This window comes from Ostrinia nubilalis, chromosome 5, assembly GCF_963855985.1.
Source record: "Ostrinia nubilalis chromosome 5, ilOstNubi1.1, whole genome shotgun sequence".
Classification (NCBI taxonomy): domain Eukaryota; kingdom Metazoa; phylum Arthropoda; class Insecta; order Lepidoptera; family Crambidae; genus Ostrinia; species Ostrinia nubilalis.
This window is the reverse complement of record NC_087092.1, coordinates 12,086,136-12,101,208: the sequence shown is the minus strand read 5'-3', so window position 1 is coordinate 12,101,208 and position 15,073 is coordinate 12,086,136. Positions and strand designations below refer to the sequence as shown.

Below are 15,073 nucleotides of genomic sequence, written 5' to 3'. Positions count from 1 at the left end.
AGGAGTTGTATTTTGTTTAATTTAACTTAAGGAAAGTAATTAATGATATGAGTAAATATAAAAAGGTGTAATAACGCTGACTGTTGTGAGATTTAAGATTATATACTTACTGAAAAGTAAAACAAATTAGTATTGTATAAGTAAATAAGCTAAAGTAAAAGGTTTATAAGATAAATAGGATAAATACTTACATAAATACCTAAGTTAACTTGTAATAAATGTATGGATAGATAACACATAAATACCTAAGTTAACTTGTAATAAATGTATGGATAGATAACTAAAGAATACTAAATACATAGATAAATAGTAAACTAATAATTTTAAATATGTAAAAGCTGTAATTGTTATAGTCTAACTATTGTATTTGTATTTGGGGACATAGTGTGGTGCTTTACAAGTAGCAAATTTAAGACGTTATTGTTAAATTTGAGGAGGAGTGTTGAAATACATAAAGCACAACACTATGATCGTCAATTGATTTGCACTTCACTAGTGTCAATCTTTTTCTTTTTTCTTCTCTCTGGTCGCGCCGAGCGTCCCACCGGTGTTAATTTGTATTAATATAAAATGTGCTGAAATAAAAGCAAGTTGATCTACAAACAAGTTTATCATTATTCTCAATAGCGCTTAATACTCGTATGTAAGTAAGTTTAAAACATGTCAACTTTTTACCTTATTTATCGTGAATCATTATAATTTATCTCATGATTCCAAATGGTTTAAGCCTTGTAATAAGTGGGAACACAACTAGGTTAGGTACCTATTAAACGTTTTACTTCCTTTGAAAGGCTGAAATTCAGGCAGAAAAAACCGGAAGCTGAAGCTTAAAAACTTTGAAACTTAATTTCGGACCTCAAACGACTTTTGTTAACGTGTAACCTAATTATTCTCGTTCCAGCAATGTTTTTAAGCTTCGTGGTTGATTGATGCATAAAGCCGTCTCTGGTACTTGTGTCATACGATCGCAGTCGTTTCCAAACTCATAAATATCAATCAACGGTCATTAGCAGTGATGTACTTCGGTGCATCCGAACACCGGCCAGTTTAATCTGACCCTTCAAAGTCTTCGCTGAGACTGTTATGATTGTGGTTATGACGTCATTTTGTTAGAGGAATCGGAGGATTAGGGGGGCAAGGAAGCTCTATGTTTATTTGTTGATACGTCATCTGCAACTTTGTTTGCATTGGACACTTTCCATATTTGCTGGTAGCACTCATCGCCACCTCGCAACTCAAGGAGTCGGTCTTTTTTCGGTGTTTAAATATGTTTGTGACATCTTTAATATATTATTATTGCTTTAAGCTCAATGAAAGAATGATGGAGCTTGAAATATTTGTAAAAGCTCAACTACGCTTGTAAATTAAGAAAGCTTTTTTTCGTTATTTTGGAGATTGAAATAACTAAATTCTCTTCTAGGTACTACCTACTTATTCTCTTTTACTAATATGCTTTGAAGATTTTTAATATTTAGATAATTATAAATCACTCAAGTCACCTGGAGTGATAAACATTTTACTAGCACTTTTTCATATTATGCCTGTTATTTACAAGGTTCTATTCAGGTGTCATTTAAAATAAAGTTATGTACTTTTAATACATACTTACTTCAAAATGACTTTCATAACAACTTGCATTTTAAACTTTAAAGCGTGCAATTTAGGTGTATGATTCACGGCTTGGCAAGATTGCACGCGAAAAGTCTTCGATCCTCAGCTGTCAAAAGCAAAGTTAAAGCTAAAAATCAACACTTAAAATTTTAGGTTTTTATTTTAGCCACATGCAAACCAGTCACAAAAATCGTCTGGAATTCTATACTTAAGAGAACCGTAGTAGTCACACGCTCGCTTGAGGGATCGATCATAAAGTATTTTGTAGGGTTACGCCTAAATGAAAATGAAAACATGGGCCTATAATATTTAATTAAAATGAATTTAAGCAGTGCAGCAGGTGTCTTTAAAGTCCACCACAGAAAGAAAACAAAACACTGTTTGGGTGCTGGTACAAACAAGAAATTAATTAATCTTCTACCACAGGAAGCCTAAAGTAGTCTAAATTGCTTGAAAGCCAGTATGGTGCGATTTATATTGAATTAATTGTAGGCAAATTCGTTTGTATCGATTTGATGATCCTACAATAATCTCATTGATTCAGATAAATAAATGCTACCACGATGTAATACACATGCAGCGCCATCTATTGGCACTCTGGGTTTTTGTGTTAGTATTTCAAACAACATTGTATGATTTCAAGTTAATCGTGAGTGCAAGAGCATGCTCTTGATCTTCCATTATTTGAGTGAATAGTAGTCATTGTAAGTACTTAAGAGTATGTACTAAATATGACATTCCCCCGAATGTTTGCAATACAGCGAATGTTCACACACTAGGCTTGAAACAAGTTAGGATTACAACATTTTATCTACAAAATGCTTACTTGGATTCTGGTTACAGCAAGTGCCCAACGAATCTGTCTAAAACACTTATTTATCATCGTAAACATATGAATTTACAATCATGTTCACATCAGCAGATACGTTTCAATGGGATGCGCGGGCGCCGATGATATCTATGGCCCATAAACAAGTTATTTGTAGCCTCTTGTTGCTGGAATGCTCACTTGAAGTTAGCATAGACTTAAATTAGTTTTTAGCTATTTAAATTACTTATTTCCAAGAAGCTGAAATGTTGAATGTCTAGTCTTAATAAGATCTTTTGTCTATTTGGCAAGGTCTAAGTAGTTATTAAAATTGTGTCCTTTTCTAAAGAATAGGACAAGTTTCGAGTTACTTAGTGGTACCATTATTATTAATACGAAGGAAACGCTTTGGGTTTCTTTGTTTCATATTTTCACGCCTAAACCTTTAATTTTTATGAACTTTGAGATAACAATAGGTCCTTGGGAAAAAATCTTGAGGTGGATGAAATAGGGTAGGTACAAGCAAGAAAGTTTACTGCTACTTATTTATAAGATTATTATAACAAAATAAAACATCAAAAACATTAAAAAAGTAAACTAAACCAAATAACATAGCATGGTGTGTGTGCAATGATACCTTATACGCCTTACACCTATCATATTGTACTTTACATATAGTTTTTGTGTGAAATTATTCACATTAATTAATAACTTGACACGCTGACGATTTTCCGCATTTTCAAAAATCCTATAAAAGTTATTGAATCAAATGTCCATCTTAATATCATTTATTAATCATGAATCAAAGCTTATTAAATTGGAGTTTATTAAAAGAAGTCAGTTTCTTTGTGTAATGAAACAATTTCGCCCCGTGTTCAGAATACCCACGAATATTAACTGAATTTCTCTCAAAGCCAGCCAATCTCCAAATCCTCCAGCATTATGGGCTGAACCCTTGTCAGGGGATGTATTGTATTAATTTTGAATTATTACTTATTACATTTTAATAAATTGTAACGAGAATATTGTCAAAAACATTATTTCTTCTTATTATTTCTCTGCATATTGTTTTCTTGGGAAGTTAGTCGTCAGTACACTGGTGTAAAACTCTACTGATTAGTGAGTTATTTCATCATTTAATTTAAAATAGCACTAACTAATAACCGAATAAATGCAGCAGTGATTACTTTGAATTTCAGTCTTTAGTGCTTAGAAAAAATAATTAACATGTGAATATTGTAACAGTGGAAAATTAATTATAAAAGCATTCCAGCTTGGACTAACTGATGATTACGGCGATTTTGCGTGGCGATGTAATTTTATCCGATTTACAGCGTAATTAAATTCAATTTATATCAAATCAAAATTACTAAATGGATTCTCTAATAATTCTGTCTGGCAAATAATAAAAACTATTGGCAAAACTTTTTGAACATGCGCAGTGCGCAGCCCTAAGGCCACTACGTTTTAGGTGGAAGGGAGGTAGGGGTGAAGTGCAACATTTCAAGGTCAGACCGAGTCGCCCAGACTCCCTTATACTACGTAGCAGACATACAAATCCCAACTGCGTAGTATCTCAAGGTTCTAGTCTCTAAATAAATACTAACAATTTCACAAAAAAGTGCTTGGCGAGACAATAACAAGACTGCTAACAGGAATTTATGTAACGCATTGATATCACGACAAATACTTTTCGATATTTTTATAGGTAAAATGTGAAATCTAAAAACAAAAGTAAAATTTTAAAATAATTATATCTAACCTCCATCTAGTTAAGAACTAGATCTTTTGACAGAGAAATAAAGCTTGTTAAAAATTCTTATTTACATTTATTTAGTTAATAGTACCTACTTGTAAGCACAAAAAGCACACATCAAGCTTCCTACGTAAAGCACAAAAAGCTGTGGCATTTTACATAGATGGTATTTTGCAACAAATATCTGTCAACCCTTAATATTTACTCCATACATGTACATTCCTACATAGGTAGAAGAATTCCTTACATATTACCCGTGTTCATAAATTATGGTAGAACCATCGGTGCGTTTCTCAGGATGGACTATTTTTAACCGCCTTCGCAGAACGAAAGGGCGGTGCAGCTCATCATTACTATACTGCTCTAAATTAATGGTTTAAATAAACAAACCTGCGTATTTCAAGCAACTTGGGGCTTTGAACCTCATTACAGTAAACACGAGGTTTGTGAATCATTTTATAATAATAACTATTGTAAGTACATTTTTTTAATTATTTTACTTTATTCTGAAACTCAACAGCTTTATTGCATTTTTCAGAATAGTTTTTCTTAGAGTCGTGGCGCTTAAGCTATAAAACGTTCCATGACATGCATAGCATTATGTTCGTACATGATATCTAATGTAAATTACATTATTATTTCATAATGTTTTTAAATAAATGTTGTCTTGTTTTGAATTCAAGGCCCAGCAGGTTACATAGAGATTAAGGTTTTTTACAACGGAGCTTAGGGAAGGTCAAAGGCGTTCCTTTCCCTTAGTAGGTACATCAATGTTCCCAAAGTTAAAATGATTTCCCTATGAAAATATTTGTTTTCAGCCTTAGAGGCTCGTATTACAGGCTCAACAGACGCCAATGACTCGTGTGAATATTCATAGCAGTCTAACTAATCTGTCCACGACGTGACTCGAATCGTAATTGGAGAATGTCGAAGTATCTCATTTACGTTCCAAATTTACGAAACCGAACGTACAAATAATAACTTAGCGAAATGTTGATACAGATCAAACTGTTTACAATCAAATCGTGTTGCCTAGACTCAAAATTAATGACTTTATTTTATGAAGACACTCGTAGTCTTTGTGAATCAAAATACAAGTGTACCTCTGAATGCTAGAAAAATAAACAGTGCCTGTTGTGACAAAAAACCCCATCAAGTGGCAATAAATCTGCTGCCAACGAAACAAATGAGCTTACAATGTAGTAATGGCCGCAACAACATCCACATGGCGTTGATACGGCATTATTTTATCTAAAGTGCTCATTATCTAATATCCGATAGAGGGTTCAAGGTTGGTCGCGCGAATACTGAAGACCGCGCGTCGCATAGTGGCATAGAGCAAGCCCGAGGTGCGTCCCTGCGCTTTTATCAATACGCCGCCGCACAGCGCCGCCTAGCGGCCGCCGCCAGTACCGCTTCGGGCTCCACTGCGCACGCTCCATGCCAAACGTTACCGCATTTGCAATAACTCATTCCCCAAAACAATCCCTAAACACACAAATCCCAAATAAAAACGTCACCTGACGCGACGCGAAACCGCGAACCAAAACCAGACCCTCGCCGCAACAGTTTTCCGGTATTGTTTGTTTTGAAACACTAATTTTAACCAAAAGTGCTGAAACCGTACCACCGTGGAGCTTTCAAACGGTAAGTGAACCGTGTTCAGCTCAAGTGATGTTATTGTAATGTCAGTTTGTTTATTGACGCGGCTCTGGCGAGTATAAGTGGTGATGTGGGGTATGCGTTACTTTCGCTGGCACCGCACTAAGGAATGAGGTTACACTCTCCAAGATAAACTGAGTTTTTTCAAGCGGCATTTCAGCTTCAGTGATTGTATGCCTACTAGGTATGTAGTGCGTCAATAAGTGAATGCGGAAAGTTGACTTGGTGAACTGCATTTCCACCGCGCTTTTGTTTTGGTGCCTGTTCACAATGCAACTTGCATTTTTTTAGCTCATAGCTGACGTTCGTATGCTAAATACACCACAGTAAAGAATTAGTAAAGCTAGTTGCATATTCGTTACGTATAAATCCGTACCGCGCGGGAATAACTTGACATGTCATTTTTGCGTACTTTTCAGGGGAGCGATTTTAAAGTTTAGAGTTCTCTGGTAAATCGGAATTAATGATAATTGATATTTTTATGATTGAAATAAGCTAATTTGATGCGTATCTTTCGATTGGCGTAAGAATTTGATTAAATTATCTTCTTAATCTATTAAAAAAAAGACTTGTCAAGTTGTGTACCGACGACTTGTCAAGTTATTCACCAAAGAAAAACAAACATTTAAGGTGTAAAAATTGGATTTAAGTTAATTATTTTGAATGAAGTTTAAGTAAAAAAACAAAACATAAAAATAGTACATATTTTTATCACTTTTGCAATGAAATAGTAACAAATTTATTACAAAAATCAAATATAATCGCAGATTATGATTGCTTTTGATCAGATAATTGTACGTTTACTTAAAATTAAAAAAACAGACAAATAAAAGAACAAAAGCCATGCTTCATAACAAGCACAATTAATATTAATTATTTTAGGCTTACCATTAAGCTTAAAATAATTAAAATTAACTGGATATATTTTTGCGTAAGGTCGACACGCCCTTTCGCGTCCACCGTCCAGTTCACGTCCAAATGATGGATCACTCTAGAACGTAAGCTATTGCTATGATTCCCTGAATGTATGACAGGTAAACCCACATTAAAAAAATCTTATAGCATGCTACCGTTTTTGCCAAAAATAAATCCCACGTGAGCAGGTGCGCGTTTCAAGGTAAGTTTTTAATATATTTAGGTCTAGTTTGGGATTTACCGCAGTCTCTAAGCCTTAACCATGAACCATACAATACAGATAATGATATCGGTGATTGTACTTTATTAAATGACACTTAAAATAAGGTGGATGCGAATTTACTACAATGAAATTTCCACTTTGCGTCAGAAGTGATCGCGGTCTGGTCTAACTGGGTCTAAGATATTAAAATATACAAAACAATGCATGTTGTATATTATTTAAAACGTTATTTACATGACTTATCGAACACAAAGATTTTTTTCAGTACTTAGGCCTTTTCCTGGACGCTAATACACGCTCCAAATGTAGCTTACCCTTTGTGATAGCCAATTTGCGTCCACATTATCACGACAATTTTTTAAATACAGACGTTGTAAATAATATTAAAAAGCAAACTGTGCTTAGTGAGGAAACCATATTGCAAATTGAGCCATACTATTAAAATTTTAAAAAATGAAATAAACTGAAATATAAATGTATTTTTATAATTATTAAGTGTGATACCTAAATATTTTGAATACCAATTAGTAAGATTTTATCTATATTTTTTTATTTCCATGCTGTTATTAATTGTTAGTGATTTTGAATGCATTTTTTCTATATTATATTAATATTACAAAGATATTAAAACTTCTAATGGTTTAGAGCAAGTTTAATACTATACTTATAAAGACTAAAGGGAGCATAATGACAACAATTTTTCGTTCAAAATGATTACGAAAAATTTTATATTATTTTTATTCCTCAAATCTACCAACTCACTAAATGGACGAGATCTGGCGTATCGACCCTACTTACCTCATCATTATCCCTAATTAATGTCATTGATGTCAATAGACTATAAAAATATCCGGAACTTAAAGTTGACCTAAAAGTTTATTATTAGATTTTTTACTTATATTCGGTTGTCAAACGAAATCTTACTCTGTTATGAAAAAAGATTAGTAGATAGTACCTACCTATTGACTAAACTTATCCTTCTACTTTCAACTTGCTATTTAAACGTTAATTTAGTTTTAAACTATTGAAAATAGTAATAAAAGTAATAATTAACGCTTAAATATATTAAAAATATATTTTCAGGGGTTGCTAAGTAAAAAATATTTAAAGACACTCGAAATCCTGACAATGTTATATTTTAAAAACTGCTAATGACGCATATAAAAATATGATTATACGAATGTAATAGCTGGATAACTCCAAATATCCAAACTCTTGACAGTGTGCATAACTAGACAACTGCACATATCATGGATATGTTTAGTACTCAGAGGGGATCATAACTTGATAACTGTTTTTGTCAAATTAAAAACGAAAATCCATAAATGTATATGTCGAGATATTAACAAATACATGTTCTGACATACATTGATAAATCGAAATATAAATGTTTGTAAGAATAATATTAATTGGATATATCGTTATGTCAAATATTTATTGCCTAAATTAGAGATATTTACTTATGAACAAGAGCTGTATTTCAAGTATTTTTGGGTATTTCGAGTTGAGTTTTTTATACCAGAAGGGTATAAGGTAGAGGAAACGTTTAAGCTAATAAAAAAAAAAAAGTGCAGGTCGAGATGTCAAGTTATTCCCGCGCGGTACGGAAATACATGTTCGTTTGTACAATTGTAGCGTGCATCGGTGCCCGGAGCATAGTGTTGTCGTCTCTTTTTGGCGCGGTACTGGCGAGCAGGCCGTCCCCCTCTCGTGACACACTCGTAGATGCAAATTAATCAAAACACCCTCCTATTTATAAATTGCAGTGCACATTGACTGCGATTTTTATAGGCAAGTGCTTTCTCGTTATAAATACATTCACTTGGGTGCGTCGACTCAGTGTTGCATTTCAACGTTTATAACTAACGTCTATTAGCTTACTTTATAACTTTTAGTAGAGTTTCCTCATTAAAGATACTATGGAAAAATAATATTCGTAGCACATGTTTTCTAAAACTGTGTTTAACTAAATATTTTACTACAAAACATCAGCAACTAGAATATCCAAGCTGTCTAGTGGCAAGGCAACATAGAGGACTCGCAGCCAGAATTCCTAGGTTCGATTCTTAGTTAAGTCCACATTTTAAAACGGTTCTAGAATAATTTCTACTAATTTTCTTTTCGTAGAAATACACGCTGCTTCTAACTCAATGTCAATATTTGTGCTTTTTTTAAGTGCACTTTTAGAAAGCTTGTACAGACTCTACTTTTATAATTATTTCCATCGTTCAAGTGCATGTCAAGATCTTTTAAAAGTCTAGATAGAATTACTTTCACTAAAGATACGTAAGTAGTTCGTTATTTATTTTGAGTTATATAGTCGAGTCAAATATACTGGCGATGAATTTGTTTGATTTATTTCTCATTAATTAAATACATATCTACTTAGAGAGGTCTTCTTCTATACTTCCAATAAGCGTTCCTAGTCAGGACTACGGAACCCTAAAAAACCAGCATTGAAGGACACGTGTTTTTTCTCAATTTTCAATCTATTGTCACTAATTACTTTATTTGCCTTGTACCATGTTATTTTGGTGCTTACAAAGTTATCTGTACTAAATTTCCGTCTTGATTGGATAAATTAGTATGATCAAGCCATCCATAAATAGTATATCACATTATTAATATACCGAGAAGCCCTGTCAATAATAACTTTTAAGCGAAATTCTGTTTTATGATTATATCATAGACTTTGTTAATAATTTCGCTTGATATAATTTAGCAGTCTTATTGGATCGGGATTTCATCAAAGGAGTCAGGGATGTAGGCGGACTGAGTATATGTAGGCGGATCATAATAATTATTTTCCTAGCCCGTAAAGCTTTAGGTTACATTTAAAATAATTGACAGTGAAGTAATTATAATTTATATAAATTAAAACCCGTTTTCTGAGATTTGTATTAAAGTTTCAGCCGCCGGATTTTAAGTTTCACCATTGTGATAAGGCCTACGGAAATTCCCTCGATATCACTGCTTTTTGTTACTTTCAACGTAGCTAAGAGTGAATAGGCATCTTCAGGGCAAGCTAGTTTCATCAGGTCGCATCATGCACTCTTTAGAGACTGCAATCAGAAGCTTAAAAGTGTGAAAAGAATCCGATTTTATTTGTATTTATTTTAGTGACTTTATTAATCTAAGCTTAAATTACAATAAATTAATGACTTGCCACTTTGTTAAAGCCTATGTAAGTTCCAATTCATAGTTTTTTCCTCCTCTCCAACGTTGAAATCGAAAGTAAACTCTACTATTCCCCTACACGCGTCCGTTCCGCATAACCAGCCTCGTTTTACAAATCACGCATAATTGAACCGCTGCACATGCATATACATATATACACATTGCACATGCATATGCACATTGCACATGCACCGAAGGTCGCCCAAATCGGACAATGCGGTCTTTGTGCCCCAATAAAGCCCGATTCCCGCATTGTAAACATTCCTTTGTCCCGTAACGTTTTCATAACGTGAGAATGTGGGTTATGTGGGCCAAGTTCAAGTTTACGCGCAATAAGCGTGCAGCGTGCACTTTTATTTCCGTCATGAAATCGGGGGTTGGTAACCGGTTTGGAGATGGATTGGAAATTTCACCGGGAACGTCGCAATGGATTAGGTACTCAGTGAGATCTCTTTAGTCTGTGTATAGAACGAAGCGCATAACTCGACGAACTAGGGATGTTATGGATATGTAGTTTCGATTATGGACACGGTTACGGATATAGGAATAATATTATAACGGTTTCGGCTACGGTTACGGATATTTTTTTATTTCGGATATCCGAAAGTTTCGGTTACGGTTACGGATATCCATAACATCATTGCTCGATACAAACTTAAGCGTAGATTGAGGCTCTGATCGGTTGAACTTATCTTAGACCAACCATAGGACGGAATCTCAAATTGAGCTCTGAGCGTTTGTTTTGTAAAATTTGTCATTCAATAAGTAGGTACAATGCTCATGAATAGATAGATACAATAGTTGGTGGCCCTTTTATGGATTAAAAATATGTAATGAATAAGATAAGTATTTAAAATAGTCTCTTATGATACCTACATTCATAACTTTATTATTTTACTTTGAATTCAATTTTCACGAGAAAGGGTTAAATGGGTCTTCTGTATTCACTTCTATAGAATAGCAAAGAAACATAGTTCAGATTGTGACGATGGGAAACTAGTTCATGCACTATTCGAGTCCAGCAAGTTCTTTTTATTGTCACATTTAGTCTGGGAATCTACGTTATTTGTGGGCTTGCACAAATCATCAATGTTCCCACTGTCACTGACCAAATGAATGCTTAATAACTAGTTTATATTTTAAATAATGTTTGCTTCGTATTTGCATATTATGGTTGAATTTCCTTTGGGATGAAGCAAATCCAAGTATGAACGACAGAAACTGATTTGCTGTTTTCAGTACATAACAGTGCCCTGGAAATGGGTTAAATAACAAACAACAAACGTCTGGTTACGACATTAATAAGTCAAATACAAATTAATCTTAATTTGCAGTTTTGAACTCATGAGTAAAGTTTTAACATTTGTTTCGACCAAGTAAAAACGTGCAATATGGGAATCAAACCACATTTTAAAAGTCATCGGAGTCCTTGTTCACTGACTTAACTTTTATATGCGTTATCACCTTGGTTTAACTTTCAGACGTCGGCACCTGCACCAAACAAAAACACTTGAGCAGAAACAGTAATGGCCAATAAAACTGTTTACAACAGCTGAGTATATGAAGGATAACGATCTGCGATACTGTTTTTATAATGAACTCATTTTCACTTGATTGATGCGATAATTGGTTCGTATCTTTGAAGTGACAATAGCCCCTAAATAACAAAGAATACTTATGTCTTTTGTCTTTCATAAAAATATTTTTAACTAGCTTTTGTCCTCGGCTTCGCCCGCGTTAATTTAGCTTGTCGCAGATCGTTATAAATAAATAGCATAGCATATACGTTACGCTGATGTATAAACAATAATACCTACTGTAAAGTTTCATCAAAATCCGTTCAGTAGTTTTTCGTGGAAGAGTACAAACATACATCTTTGCAAACTTTCGCATTTTCAATACTATTACGACTAATATGATTATAATGCAAAATCAAACCAAATACCTACCTAGTTACTTAGAAGTTTTGCTATTTTCAGACATGCCGTTAAAATATTTAAAGAAATGGAAACAAAGCCTGACAATGTTACTTTTTGCTAAAAAATTAGTTCTGAACAATATTGTTGACCTTCATGCTGTTGTCCATAACAGAATATTGAAACTATTATGCGTGAAACAATGCGATTTTTTCGATGCGACCGCTTTAATTCGACACAAACTATTTTGTAGATAGGTGTAGAATTGCAATTGTATTTTACTAGCTTGACAGATGGTTAAGATCGTATGGAATATATAAATATAACCGAAAGCAAATGGTCTAGAAAACTTATCTTTGTATTATAAGGTAGTAAGTATTTGTGCCGATGACTAACAATATTGACTGAAAGTAGAAAGATTTTATCGTCAACTTTCAATTACTTTCAGCCACTTATAAGGGCAAATAAAACTGAGAACCTGGCTTCTGAAATTGACAGCACATCAGACTAAATATTTTGTTGGAAATTCGTTCTTATAACAACTACGTTGATATGCCTAGTCTGTAGGTAACACTTTAATTTTGTCCCTTTCTTGCTCTATAACGTTATTACTTATTTTCAATCATTCCATCCCTATAACTCATAACACTCCGACTTCAAACGGAAGTCAATTAACTAAATCAACTTTGATTGAAAAACTGTTACCAAATTAACAATAGAATTTAAGTAGAAATTGTTCTGAATAGGAAACCAATAAAACATTGTTATGTACACGCGATTCTTTGATCGGAGGTGCTAATAAATATCAAAGGAAAGTTACTCGAGTTCAAGGACAATTTGTGGCCTTCGCTTATTGCGGTTCTGTTTGTTAGATAGTAGTTTTCTCCTCTGGGTTTGCTTGTTATTTTCAGCCATTACCTGATTAAGACTCCGCAGACCACACTTTACCTAATTGGGTCGTAATTTTTCTGATGAATCACTTTCATAAAGTCATGTTCATACTGATTAAAACCCCAACTCAACTATCGGCTGACTAAATTTCATTCTGACGTTTATTCGTCGTCCTTTATTTTTAGGACTTAATCTTCGTTTAATCCTGAAACTGATAAGCTTGCGGATAAACTTTGGACTTACTGCACACACAGAAGCGCAAACCCTGTGTGAAATAACTTCTCGCACGTGTATCATTGAAAGAAATAACATTTACTTATTTTAGACTAGCTTTCCGCTGGCGGCTTCGCCCGCGTGGAATTTTGTCTGTCACAGAAAAACTTTAACGCCCGCGTCCCTGTTTCAAAAACCGGGATAAATACTATCCTATGTCCTTTCCCGGGACTCAAACTATCTCTATGTTAAATTTAATCAAAATCAGTTCAGTGGTTTAGGCGTGAAAGCAAGAAAGACAGACAGAGTTATTTTCGCATTTATCATACTCGTATTAGTATAGATTTATAACAATGACAATAAATCAAACACGCAATATAAAAAATCCACAAAGTTTCTGAATCTCCTTATCATTTCTGTTTTAAGCAAGTCTCGCTTCATTGGGAAAGTTTTTCATAAATAAATCGCTCGCATTTTTATTTTTCATTATTCTGCCTTAATTATGTAGGTATCTACTTACGGTTTATTCAGACGTAAGCCCAGTGTTAGATAACGGCGCTTTTACAATATTTGCTATAATAATGCTGTGTATTAAACACAAAATAAAACAGTCAATATATCAACACCTCCCACAAACAGGTCACCGGCAACTTTGCTATAACATAGTGCTATAACTACTCCCCAACAATGTAAGAGCCATAAATTTGGCCACAGCCTGATTAAATCCGGTGACAAACTCCGCCAATAATGCCAGTACCATCAATCTCTCGTGAATAACTTGATTGGATGTTGTCGCCAGGTGGTCTCCAAGGTCAAAGAAAAAACCAAACGCCGGTACAGTTACCTGCAAAAATGTAAAACGTCTCGATGTAGGCACGCTTGTTTAATGTTCAAATATTTCCCTTTGATGAAGGTTTCCAAAGGCTCGAGGTACTGCCAAAGAAAACGTCGTCCGGCTTCGGTCTATTGTTTGACTTACCGGAATAGCTAATAATCCACGTTTCAGTAGGTGTTTGTTTGAATCAGAGGTAACAATGAGAAAGTTATTTAATAATAAGCATTAGGTAAGCAACAAAATGTTTTGCTTTCTATTCACTTACGGCATGAAAAACGGCGTCTTATCGGACTGTTTTTTAAATTGGAGACGTTGTTTTGTTTTACAGCCCACTTTTGATTCATACGATTTCGTTGATTCCCAAGAAGTCTCCATAAAAACAACCTTTGAAGTCAAGCCAAATAAGGTTCTTTGCGTTAGCACACAAGTGCTAGTTTTCCAGGACTGGCAAGTTTCAAGCGCTAATAAAATCGCGCCGGGCGATCGGTAGGTATTCTCGATTGATTTGCGAATTCTCGATTCCATAAACACAGAGTGCATCGGCATATTCGGCGCGTATTAGCGAAACTAACAGAGTAACAGCAACATCTGTATTTGCTTAAGCTGGCCTCGAGGTGTCTTGGAGGAGCCATCGACCGCGGCTAATGTATTCCTTTCAAATCCAGCGCCATTGTGAGACAATATGTATCGATACAAAAAGTCTTGAATATAGGCAGACGAGAACAGCTACAATAAATGCATCTTAATGTAGACTTGTCTGAACATAGGCAGCTCCAGCGGTAGACAAAATAAAATTGGTGACATTCAATTTCACTTTATGTAATTCGTTCCTAACTACGTACTTACAACAATAAGTGGTAAGAGGTGCCATTATTTTCAACATAGGCGTTAATTTCATGATAGATTTATTTTTGGGGTGGCAGAAGGATCGTCTTCGCGAGGTCGCATTCGTCAGCAGATGTTTGTCAAAAGTGGTTTAAAATTTAGGTCAGGCCCATTTTATGGCCAATATTTCACCCACGTTGGTTTAATTGAATCGTTAACTCGTGGAGCGATAATGCATCGT

General features: G+C 34.4%; 1 long non-coding RNA gene across 1 annotated transcript; it reads right to left on the bottom strand.

Moving 5' to 3' along the window:
- Window positions 1-620, bottom strand: LOC135071933 (uncharacterized). Its single transcript, XR_010257344.1, has 2 exons — window positions 246-620; window positions 1-199 (listed from the first exon to the last, which is right to left on the bottom strand). It is a non-coding gene; the product is annotated as an uncharacterized LOC135071933 (long non-coding RNA).
- Between the last annotated feature and the right edge of the window lie 14,453 nt (window positions 621-15,073).